Raw genomic sequence first — 13,216 nt, 5'->3', positions numbered from 1 at the left:
GAGCTTGGAGACACACCAAATGTTTCATGTTTTTTATACCACATTCCTCATAAGCTAATATCGTTTTATTGTCTCACACATTGTGTCACCAGACTCTATTCTGTTTTCTTTGGGTTCACACATGAAGAACACAAGGAACAGCAAAGCCATGTAACATATGCAAAGATTCTTTAACCTGAATTGACACGTTGCTTTTCATTCCATTCAATACCAAGTTATTAAATTGTAGTGGCAATCTCCAACCTTTATCTATTATAAGTGCCCATTGTTAAGGCCTATTCTTCTATGTAGACTGCACTAGAATAATATAATGGAAGACAGCTTTTTCCCTAAAAAAGTCAAGGAGTATAAAAGAAGATACATAACTACATAGAAAAATATGAAAAACAGAAAATATGCACATCATGTAGCACACAATGTGTACTGGTATGCATTAATTTGTCATAAAATATTTGTGTGCCCAAACATAGGTTAAATAAATATTCAGAGCCTAATTATGGAAGATTTTCTGGAGGCATACATGAAGGGTGCATATAAGAGCATGTAGTTTATGATTGCTGTATGTTAATATATGATACATATCCTTGTACGGATACATCAGAGATGCCTATATGACCTTGCCAGAACCAGTTCCTTGCCACTCAGAGCATTCTGACGCTTTAGGAAATTGAATGTTCATTAAATATCCTGGAAAAACTCTGCCTTTCTAATATATTTCTGTACCTTGTGCCTTGGCATCAGCTCTCAGCCTTTTTTTTTTTTTTTTCCCAGTAGTTTTCCTGTCTGTAAAATGGAGATAATGTTAATTATCCCCTCCTGGTTGCTGAGAAGATTGATTCATAATAGTAAAGCACTTAAAAATGAAAAGCACTTGTGAATGTTATTCAGTGTAATATTGGCCAAAAGCGTCACTGGTCTGAAAACATGTGTTATAAGCAGTGCAGCAGAATTAGCAAGGGCAGCAGTTGAGAAATAATAAATTGTAGAAACAAATACAGGAAGGAAGGATTTTAAGGACTATTTTTTTTCAGGGTCCAAATCTGCTAAAATGTTTAAGATTCTTCTGTTTTTACTATGCTTGTAAGAGTTTTTCTATATCCTATATATTTAAGGAGAAAACTTTTATTTTCCATATCAAACAGAGAATCATTATCTTCAACTATAATGAGCCCAGGCTTTCTAGTTTAAGAAGTGTCCGAGTGACGACTGAAGAAAAGCATTTAATCTTTTCTAATATATGACTGCGAAAGAGTGTCCTCATTCAGTTTAATCTAAATCATATATATTATATTTTACTGTGCTAAATTATTTAAAGACTTAGTGATTATACACACAAAAATTAATGTTTTCTCAAAGACCGATAAGGAAATGGAATTGAAACAACCATGAGACATATTGATTACATTTGCCAAAGGTATCTCTTGTTTCTCATGCTCAGACAAAAATAACAATGGCAAAGTCAAGGGTCTAACACTTAGATGTTATATATTCTGTATTGTAAGTACTTGGTTACAGAAAGGAACTTGTCACTGTAATTTCACTAATGTGGCATCATTTAGTTTTATTTAGTTCTACTGATTTACTGTTCTATTTTTTTATTAGCAAGCCAGTATTTATTTCTGTTACAGTATCAATCAATTATAAAGCCTATTGTACAGTATTAAATATTTGATGAAATAGAATTCTATGTTCAGCTAAGATATAAAACTAAGCAATATAAGAACTTTCTGACAATGGTTATGTTCTATCTGTAAGAGAAAGCAAAACACAATTTCAGCAATTAATCAATAAACTTTATACAGAGAGATGGAGAAATATAATAAGCATTTAAGAACATCGAATAGTTTTGTTAGATAATTGTGTTTACTTTCATTATTGAGTCTTCTAAGGATTCCAAGATAAATTTAGTAAAATTAGTAAACGTTGTAAATGTTAATTTAGTAAATGTTGAAAAGAGTAAAAAAAAATTGATCTTATAGACTGAAGCAAAATGGTGAATAACATTCAGATTGATAAAAGTATTATTATTTCAGTGATAGTTACTTACTATTTTATTTTCAAAAGAAAGAGAACAAATTTCTTTAAAATTAACTTGGTCAATTATAATTTTTATGGTATTTAGAATATACTATTTGATGTGGGAGAAATATATGTATGTATAAATATAAATATATTTATAAATAAATATAAATTTATAAACATATTTATAAATAAATGTATGTATAAAAAATGTATAAATATGTATATATGTGTATATACACATATATACATATTTACACATATATACATATTTATACATATATATATAATATTTGCTTTTATTAGGTATATGCCTGGAATAAAGTGGCTCTGTGCAGAAACAGACAGATATATTTCCCAAAGTTTTGTTTTGTTTTCATTTTAACTCTTCAATGAACTGTGAAAGACTTCCTGAATAGACTGCCTAAATAATTATATGCTTGCTAAAATCATGTGTAGTCATGTTTTTAATAATTTATTCAAATAAGCCATTCATACTTTCATTTTCATTTTCATTTTCATATTGTCTGACATAAGAAGATCTTGGATTAATTAGTACTACTTTTCACTATCCTTCTATTAGTTAGTATTCCACTGAGGAAATGAAGAAAAGTGTTGTATTAAATTGTAACGATTTAGGAACATTAGGCAACCATTCAGTATGCAATACTAAGATATTTCCATTAACCCAAATTATGGGTTTTCATTGACCTTGCTGATAAGATAACTAATAATTTGTATTTGATAATGACACCGAAACTTAGAGTACAATAAATAGCGAAAGACGAAAAAAGTAAAAAAAAAGATAATATAAATATTAGCAAAAAACATTGCAACAAAACAAACAGAAAAGTAACCTTTCTTTGTAAAATTTAAAATGGTTAACAAGTATATTGTTAACATTGTTACTTGCTTTATAAAGTGTGAAATTTCTCTTTGTCCAGTTCCAGTTCTTATGGGTAACGCTTTCAACTTTTTCCCAAGTGGTGTGATGTTCGCTGTGTGTTTGTCATATATGACTCTTAATATTTTGAAGTATGTTTCTTCAATGCCTAGTTTGTTGAGGGCTTTTATCATTAAGGGATGTTGGATTTTATCAAAAGCCTTTCCTGCATATATTGAGGTAATCATATAATTTTTTGTCTTTAATTGTCTATGTGGCAAATCATATTTATTAATTTGCAAATGTTGAATCATCCTTGCATCTCTGGAATAAAATCCACTTGAATGATTTGCCTTTTTAAAGTGCTGTTGGATTCAGTTTCCTGGTAATTTCTTGAGGATTTTTGCACCTATGTTCAACAGGAATATTGTGGCTGTTGGGTAGAATGTTCTGTAAGTGTCCAATAGGTCCATTTGGTCTAGAGTTCAGTTTAAGTACAGGGTTTCTGTGTTGACTTTCTGCCTTAATGACGTGTTTAGTGTTGTCAATGAGATGTTGACATCTCCTGTATTATGGTATTGCCATCAGTCTCTTTTCTTATGTCAGATAGTACTTGTTTTATGAACATGGGTGCTATTGTGTTGGGTGCATTTATATTTAGGATAGCTAAATCTTCTGGTTTTATTGAACTCCTTTTGAATGATATAATGCCCTTCTTTGTCCTTTTTTATTGTTGTTGGTTAATGTCTGTTTTATCTGATATAAGAATGGCTGCTCTTGCTCACTTTTGCTTTTCATTTGTGTGATACATTGTTTACAACCTCTTTACTTCAAGCCTGTAGATGTCTTTAGCCATTAGAGAGGTCTCTTGTAGGCAGCCGATGGTTGCATTTTCTTTTTTTAAAATCTAATTTGCCAGTCTATATCTTTTAAGTGGAGCATATATGCCATTTATGTTCAAAGTTAATATTTATATATAAGGTTTTGTTCGTGTCATAGTTTGCTAGCTAGGTTCTTTGGAGTCTCAATTGTGTAATTGCTTTACAGAATTTGTAAGGTTTCTACTTATGTGTGATGTTATGATGGTGAGTATTTTACTTTCATATCCATGTTTAGATCTCTTTTGAGCAATTTGTGTAGTACTAGTCTAATGGTGACAAATGTCCTTAGTGTTTGCTTATCTAAGGAAATATTTAATTTCTTCTTCATTTATGAAACTTAGTTGGGCAGAATATAAAATTATTTTGGCTGGCATTTTTTTTAAAGAAAGCTAAAAATAGGTCCCAATCTCTTCTGGCTTGGAAAGTTTCAACTGAGAAGTCAGTTGTTAGTCTAGTGGGATATTATTTATAGGTGATTTGACACTTCTCTCTAGCTGCCTTTAAGACACAGAGTTTCACATTGACCTTAAATAGTCTAATGACTATGTTCCTTGGTGATGTTTACCTTACATAGTGTCTTCCAGGTGTTCTCTAAATTTCTTGTATATGGGCATCTATGTCTCTAGCAAGGTTGAGAAATTAAAAAAAATTATTTCCTCAAATATATGTTCCACACTTCTTACTTTTTCTTTTTTCCCTTAGGAATGCCTACAAGTTGTAGGTTTGGTTGTTTTCCATAATCCCATATATTTGAAAGCTCTGCTCGTTTTTTAAAGTTATTTTTTTCTTTGTTTCTATTTGACTTGATTAATTCAAAAGACTGGTCTTTAGGCTCTGAAAGTCTTTCTTCTGCCTGGTCTAGTTTATTGTTAAAGCTTTCAACAGCATTACTGAAATTTCTTCAGTGATTTTTTTTTTATTTCCAGAGGTTGTGTTTGTTTTTCTAAAAAATATATCTATCTCTTCTTTCATCTCCTAAATTGTTTTTCTGGTTTCTTTTTGTTGGCTTTCAACTTTCTCTTGGATCTCTTTGAACTTCCTTACAATATGTATCTTAAATCTTTTATCATTTCAAAGTTTTCATTTTGGTTAAAATCCCTTTCTAGAAAGCTAGTGTGACCTTTGGATGTGTTATTACATTATTTAATCATGGTACCTGAGTTCTTGTGCTGACTGTTTTTTACCTGTAGAAGCTATTACCTCTTATTTTTCAATTTGCTTTTGTTTAGGTGGGATTTTTTTCCTCATTTGAGGGTGTAACTATTGTGTACGTTGGGCATGGTCCTTTGGCTTTGCTTCCATGTGTTTTTATAGGGTCAACTCTCTGTATAAAAATTTTGTGCTAATAGATAGCCTTAATGTAATGGATTTCTCAAATGCTAGTTTTTTTGTTTCTCTGTCTGTTTTTGTAGATTGTGGTAGAAGTCTACAATAAGCCCTGTGTGTGGTAAGGTTCACTGTCTTCAACAGATACGGGGAGGTGGAGGCTTGAGAGGCTTATTTTGTTCCCCAGTACTGTATACTTTTGTCAGCAGTAATTATATTTGGTTGTACATCCCACACCATACGCTAGTAGGTGCTGCTTGTGGGTAAGAGCCAGCTGAGCCTTGTACACTGATGTCAGCAGAAGTTGTAATGGGCCATGCAGTTTGACCTCTTGATCAGTAGTTGGCACTTGCAAGTGACAAGCATATGTGGTGATGGCAGCGGAATTCTACGTGGCTTTAGTTGATGGGGGGATGTACCAGAGTGTCCCTGGCAATGGATGGGGAATGGAGTTCAGTATTATTGCCTGGTGTTCTCCCACCAAGATGGCAGGAATAGATAGGGTTCAGTGCAAGTCCTGACCTTGGTGGGGTTGTAGAGGCAGCTCTCAGGCCACTTGGGCAACCCTCTAGCGAATGGGGGAGGCACATCCTCTTACCACAGTGCCTAATCAGGGAAAGAGGGGACAGTCTGGGGCTTTCAGCCTAGCCAAAGGCCATGGGGGCTACCCATTTACTACTCCCCTGAACCCCCAGGGGTCTCCCTCCAATGTCTAACCTGAACAACAGACCCGACCAGCCAAGCTCATCTCAAGCATTCACACCCAGATCACTATGCTGTCCCAGGTGTTACAGATGGCGAGACTCCCTGTAGAAGAAACTGAGAATATCAGGCCTCATTCTTGGCAGTCTGGTTTCATGAAAGAAGGGGCACACAGCTCCTGCACCATCATGTGAGCATGTGTCATGCTCTTCTCTATGTTCTAACACAGGGGGACCCTCTCCAGCATGAGATCAGACCACAGTTCTCATCTCTATACCCCTAGGTAGTGTGCTTGACTACTGCGGAACTGGGACTAGGCCAGCGGACTTGTCCTTTGGCCTTTTGAGGTCAAGCACTACCTTTGGTGTGGAAGTGAACTGCTCCCAGGCTGCCCAACAAACCACTCAGGTAGGGCAATGAAGCCTATACTGTGGGCTGCCCCTGCAAGAAAATCCAGGTAGGCAGTAATGGGAGGTACCAGCAGCCATGGGAGTTTGTGGTTCAGAATGCACCTCAGTCCCAGAGCAATGGTGCTGTGGCCTGTCTTGGGTACCTGAATGTGCACAGGCCCCACTCTCTCCTGGTCCAGCAGACAACATGAGCTACACTTGTTTAGGGCAGGACACAGAAACTTGAGAAGTGGGCGCTGAGTCATGTTTTACTGCAGCTGCCCAACACACTGAAATCTTTTGGGCTCCCGGTGAGATTAGGCAGTGCCTCTATGTGTTCTCCAGGCAGCTCCCAGACAGTCCAAAGGTTTGTAGGTGTTGTGGGAACTCTTTCAGCTAGGATCTCAGTGGCCCAGAGTAGGAATGTGGTGCCATGGGGTTCCTTTACTCACCCCTTCTTTGGGTTTGATCTAGGTCTGGGGGTCAGTCTTGGCACCCAGTGATGCCAAGCAGTAAGTCTCCTACCTCCCTCTTCAATCAAAGCATCTTCTGTTGCCTCTCTATTAAATTTCAGTATTCTCTCTCAAAAGATCTGTTGGATGTGTGAAGATTTACTCAGTATTTTGATTCCTCTTGTTGAAAAGGAGTATTCCAGCTGTTTCTAGTCAGCCATCTTTATTAATCCTAACATTTTTCAGAATGCCCTTTCTATAACTCAAAAAAAATGTGTAATAGCTTAAAAAAAGAGAGGAAAAAAAGGTGTAAGTAATAAATGAATAAGTGGTTCCCCATTATATCTAATTTAACTTAATGAGAAATATTCTTAACTTTCAACCAACTTCAATATTTCATAATATTAAAAATAACTTTTAGAGGAATCTTTTAAAACTAGAATCATAGCCCTTTTGTAATTTATCCCCTTGATAATAGAATTTCTTCTTTAGCACTACATTTTTGAAGAGTAATTATTAAAATATGTGGCATTAAGTCTGTTTTTATTATAAAACTTTCATATTAACTAAGAATTTTCTAGGTTGTCAAGGGAATTTACCAATTTGTGTCAATCATTTGGCTTCATAATTAAGTTTGATTCTCTTTTTGAGATTTTCATATAAAATCTGCAGTTTTCTGTCATGGGGGAAAAAGAAACTAGATCTTAGATACATTATATTGGTGATTAGCATGCATTCTTAAAAAATACAGTAGGAAATCACTGGTTTATTATAAATTATCTCAAAGTATGCTGGTCTATTAAGCATCATGATGCTGAATAGCAGAATATTTTAATTCCAGGTACAGATCTTTTTTATAGAAAACAAACTCATGTGAGGTGGAAAATGAGTTTGTTTTCTGATAAGAGAAAGCTCAGAAATCAGAGCTGTGAGAGTGAAACAGAAGGAAAGTTATGATTTGAAGAGGGGTTGGCATGATGTGATGAGAAGTGCATTTTACTTCTGTGGTATTGTTTTCTGAAAATTTATTCACTCCAGTTAATCATGAGAAAACAGCAGAAAAACCCAAACTGAAGGATATTCTACAAAATGTTTGATCAGTATAATTCAAAAGTGTCAAGCTTACGAAAAAAATAAATAAAGAGTGAGAACTCATAACTGGAGAACACTAGAAAAAAATGCAACATGGTATCAGAGATTAAATACTGAAACAGAAAAAAAGGATATTAATGGAAAAACTGATAAAATCAGAATAAAGTCTGCAATTTGATTCACAGCATCATACGAATGTGAATTTCTAAGTTGTGATAAGTGTTTCATGGTTGCCTACAATGTAAACCTTAGAGAAACATGAGTAAATGGTAAGAACTCACCATAAAATTTTGCAACTATTCTGTAAATATCAAAATAATAATAATAAAGAGGAAATAGTAGCAAAACAAATGAAAACAAGGGAGCAATACAAAGAGTGGAAATAAATTAAAATGGAACAAAGGGGACCAAACTACATAGACACAAATTAAAACTGCAACATTACCTAAATATTTCTTAAAGATATTAAGCTTTACATATGAAGATTATATAGAAATTCATATCTACCTTGATTTTAATGACATAATGTGTATATTAAGATTAATTTGGGTTGTTGTACATTTTCTGTATATTTCTGAATTTGCACATTGCCAGAATGAGTAACTGGCTTTGCATTATAATTAACTCCTTGAGAAATTTATTTAGAGGAATAAAACAATATACTTTGCTAAGTCATAGAATGGACAACTCAGTTATGCTTCAGGTTATCTTAGTAGGGAGTATCTGAGTGAGAGGGTAACAGATATACAAATCACATCCTAGGGTTAGACTTACTGGGAAGATCACATGGGATCTGAAATGGAAGTCAAAGTTTCTGTTATCAAATTTTGGTGACTCCAAAAGGACAGGAAAGACCAGAGATAAGCACTAAATGAGGACAATAAATAAGCAAAAAGGGATGTCCTACCGATTTCAATATTCAGTGATTCTATAAGGAGGACCTGAGCCACCAAGCCTGGCCAAAATATTGGATTCTAATTAAAGAGTAGAGTGAGGAGGGGCACAGAGGACAGCCTCCGAGGGGAGGCCGCACTGCAAGCATCCCTGGAGCGGCGAAGGTATGCACTGGACGGATGGCAGCAGGCGCCGCACAGGGAGCTGAGCACTGCTGGGAAGAATCCAGTGAGTGATGGCATTTATATCTCCTGATGATGATGCACAGCCTTCAGCGGGGGACATTTAATATGCCGAACACTGGGTCCAGGCTGCAGCTGCGGGACTCAGAGGCAAAGCTTGAGTGGCTCAGGAAGCATGAAGAGCCACCCTTGAGAGAAGAGGCAACCTCACTGGCGTTGGCAGCCCCACCACTGCCACATCTGCCAGGAAAGAATGCTGCTAGTGACATTCAAACTGTGCTCTGGGCGCTCCTACAGACATGCACAACATGAAGGGGCTGAGGCAACAGGCTGTGAGGGGCATCGGCCAGGAGCTGAACCACAGGGCCCTGGGGGCCCCACCCCAAGCGCGTGGATTAACCAGGTTCGGCGGCGGAGCTCTCTGCTTGGTTCTCTGCTGGAAGAGACTCTCTGCCCGGGTGAGGTGGCTCACGCCTGTAATACCAGCACGCTGGGGGGCCGAGGCGGGCAGATCACAAGGTTAGGAGTTTGAGAGCAGCCTGACCAACAAGGTGAAACCCCACCTCTACTAAAAATACAAAAATTAGCTGAGCGTGGTGGCGCGCGCCTGTAATCCCAACTACTCAGGAGGCTGAGGCAGGAGAATCGCTTGAACCTGGAGGGGAAGAAAAAAAAAAGACTCTCTACAGTGACCAGGAGCTGACCTAGCTCCGGCAGTGGGTAGGAGGCCATGCAGAAGGTCTTGGGCATCCTTAGCCCTCAGCAACCAGGAGGGCTGGAAGAAGGAGAGCCAGCAGGACAATGGGGACAAAGTGAGGAGTAAAGTGGCTCCAGATGGGGCAAGGTGTTCCGGCTGGAAGTCATGGTGGACCAGCCCATGGAAAGGCTCTACAAAGAGCTCGTGGACTGCATGGAGGCAATGGGGGAGTGGAACTCCAATATCAAGGAGATCAAGGTCTTGCAGAAGATGATCAGAAAAGATACATTCATTGCCCATGAGCTGGCTGCAGAGGCAGCAGGAAACCTAGTGGGGCCCCGTGACTTTGTGAGCATGTGCTGTGCCAAGCATCGAGGCTCCACCTGTGTGCTGGCTGGCATGGCCAAAGACTTTGGGAACATGCCCGAGCAGAAGGGTGTCATCAGGGGGAGCATGGTCCCACTTGCATGGTGCTTCACCTGGTGACTGGAAGTCCCTCCAAGACCAAACTTATGTGACTGCTCAGCATCAACCTCAAGGGGTGGCTGCCCAAGAACATCATCAATCAGGTCCTGTCCCAGACCCAGGTGGATTTTGCCAACCACCTGCACAAGCACCTGGAGTCCCACCCTGCCTCTGAAGCCAGGTGTTGAAGGCCAGCCTGCTGTTCCCAAGTGTGTCCAGCTGCACTGGTACGCAAGCTTATCAGGAGAATCCTTGCTGGAAGCCTGCAAGCTTAAAATCTCCATCTGGCGACAGAGGAATAGGTGGGGTTAGTGTTTAGAGTATGATACTAGGATTCAGATTGGTAAAAGTTTTTAGTACCAAGAAAACAAGGATGAGGCTCTTTGATTAAAAGGTAACTTCATTCACTGACTAGCTATGACATGAAGGTTAAGGATCCTAAAATAATTGTAAGACTTTTTTCTGGGCCCTTACGTGCCCACCTAAAACCATCTTTAAAATGCCAGTGGCTCATATGGGTGGGGGGATGCTAGTCACAGGGCCTGAGGAGTCTTGCTTTATGGGCTGGAGAACCCCATGCCCGGAAGGCAGAGCATGTGCACAAAGCAGAATCTTAGAGGGTCTCCTGCAGCCCTCCACTCCTCCAAGTCGCTGCATGGCAACACCAGAGAACAAGCAGCACACCACAGTGGGTACCTTCCAGAAATATAGTCCAAGCTTTCTCTATGGAAAAAGACAAAACTAATTAGTAAATAGGTTTCCCTATTGCTTCCATAGGCACCAGTCAGCAAAAAGAATCATAATTCACACACACACACACACACACACACACACACATACACAAAACAAGGACCTGAGTTCAGAAAATGAAGCCTGTAATCACACACTAAAATGAAAACAATAAATCATGTATAAACAGTTAATAAATGAATAAATGTATTGCTTCTATAGCTTTGAGATATGGTTTGGCTGTGTCCGCACCCAAATCTCATCTTGAATTCCCATGTGTTGTGGGAGGGGCCTGGTGGGAGGTAATTGAATCGTGGGGGTGGGTCTTTCCCATGCTGTTCTAGTGTTAGTGAATAAACCTCACTAGATAGGATGGTTTTAAAAATGGGAGTTTCCCTGCACAAGCTTTTTGCCTGCTGCCATCCATGTAAGATGTGATTTGCTCCTTCTTGCCTTCCACCATGATTGTGAGGCCTCCCCAGCCATGTGGAACTATAAGTCCATTAAACTTCTTTCTTTTGTAAATTGCCCAGTCCCAGGTATGCCTTTATTAGCAGCGAGAAAGCAGACTAGCAGACCTTGGGTTTTGTTATTGCAATCCCTGCTTGTGCCCTTGGCTGGAAATCTAAAAAGGTCTTATGAGTTATGTAATTACTGTTAAGTAATATAAGAATCTCATATCAATAATTAATGTCTACTTCAATGAAATAAATCAACACATACACACATGCATATACACACACATGCATGCACACACACAGATTTAGTGAGAAATAAATGTTCTTCCCCAGTTTATTCTACTGTGTATTAGCTACCAGCAATCTCCATTGTTTCTGACACTTCCAAAATCTGAGGGAGGACAAAAATGTGCCAAGAGTATATGAAAAATATTTCTTTTCTCTTAATTAAAAAAATAGTTAATATAAGTAGAAGCACAGGTATAGGACACAATTCAAGATTTGGTGATCCACTGGCTCATTGATATCTCAAGGAACTCAGTATCTTTATCTCTGTGCTGTACCATCTGAGGTGTCAGAGCAATTACTCTGAGTTATCAGACAGCAGCCAGTAGCAGTCAAGTCTATATGCTGCCTTATGTCCAGTGGGAGAGAATACATTTGTCTATACTTCCCCAGCAGGCATTCTAAAATTCTTTTCGGCTCCCACCCTCACCTGAAACAACAGCTGTACCCAGAATGAATTTGGTTAAATGGCCAAAGCCTACCATGTTTACCAGTAAAAGCAGGAAAGGGGTATAAAATCAGTTTCATCCAAGGAGAATGGAATTGGTATTTAGTACTTTCTCTGTCTTCAACTTTTTGGTTGACCATGGACAATTTCTTCAATTCCCTGGACTTAGGGTACTTCATTTTTAAAAATTTACAGAAAAGATTAAGAAGCTTCCGAGATTTCTCAAGAGAATATGATTCTGAAAACTTAAGCTTCTGAGAATTTTAATATTTTAATAATTCAACATTTCATATTATGTGATAGACATGGATCTAAAATCTGCAATTGCTGATCGTAAAAGACAAACACTTTTTATCTCATGGAACATACATTCTAATGCAGGCAACAGGAATAAGTAAAATTTATAGTAAGTTGCTAATAAAAGACACTAAGTACAGAAACAAAGTATAAAAAGATACCAAGAAATGCTGGAGATTTTTAAATAGCATGTGGCCAAAAAAAGCCCTTTCATGAGGTGATATGAGAACAAATATTAGGAATGTCATGGTAAATTTAAGAGATTAGTGTCCATAGAGCAGACATAAAGAGACATTATCATGTAGGTGATGGTATGGACAAGTAAGGAGGACCAGATCTTTGAAAGTCCTTACAAGCCATTAAGAGGTTTATGGTAACAATTTAAATCTTGAGGAAAGCCTATCAGAAAAAAATGGACTGAAAAGAGTCCTTCTTTCTCCAATGTTCAGCAACAAGTTCAACCCTGTGCTCACTCACAAGAAAGCAGCAGAAACTGGACAGCAGAGAATGACATTTTATTACAACCCATGTGTCAACAAAGAGTTAATTGTGTTGCTAAAAGTTCCTGCTGTTTATAATGCCCAAAAAACAATAAAATGGAATTTATGTGACATTTTATAAATACTCAATTAAGGACAGTGACTTTTAAGCTGCTTTTGGTCAAAAGGTTGCAATAGCATTACAGAGTTCAAAAGATTTACCAAAAGTAAAATACATGTTCCAGATATTGCTGTCATGGCCCTTGATTCACTTGCCATACCACAAATGTTTTCATCTCTAAAATGCAAAGCACAAATGCCGAGCAAGCTAGGCTTGTGAAATTTATGCCTCAGAGTATCCTGATTAGCTGATGTGCAATATCCAAAGAAGATTTAGTTAATTCTGTAGAGTAGATCCTCAAATAATATGATTTCATTTTACATTGTTTATTATAATGTTGATGAGATAAAAAAGTTGATTCCCAGAGGGCTACTGTCTGGTGAGTAAAGTTTGTACATTCTCCCTGTGTCTGCCTTT

At 37.7% G+C, this 13,216-nt stretch overlaps 1 pseudogene; it reads left to right on the top strand.

Annotated features, from left to right (window-relative positions):
• The first annotated feature begins 9,073 nt into the window (after nt 1-9,073).
• LOC100436559 (steroidogenic acute regulatory protein, mitochondrial-like) lies at nt 9,074-10,170 on the top strand (annotated as a pseudogene).
• Nucleotides 10,171-13,216: the final 3,046 nt, after the last annotated feature.

The sequence above is a fragment of the Pongo abelii genome, chromosome 14, assembly GCF_028885655.2.
Source record: "Pongo abelii isolate AG06213 chromosome 14, NHGRI_mPonAbe1-v2.0_pri, whole genome shotgun sequence".
NCBI classification, from domain to species: domain Eukaryota; kingdom Metazoa; phylum Chordata; class Mammalia; order Primates; family Hominidae; genus Pongo; species Pongo abelii.
Note: the sequence above shows the minus strand (reverse complement) of the source record. Positions and strands in the feature narration are given on the sequence as shown.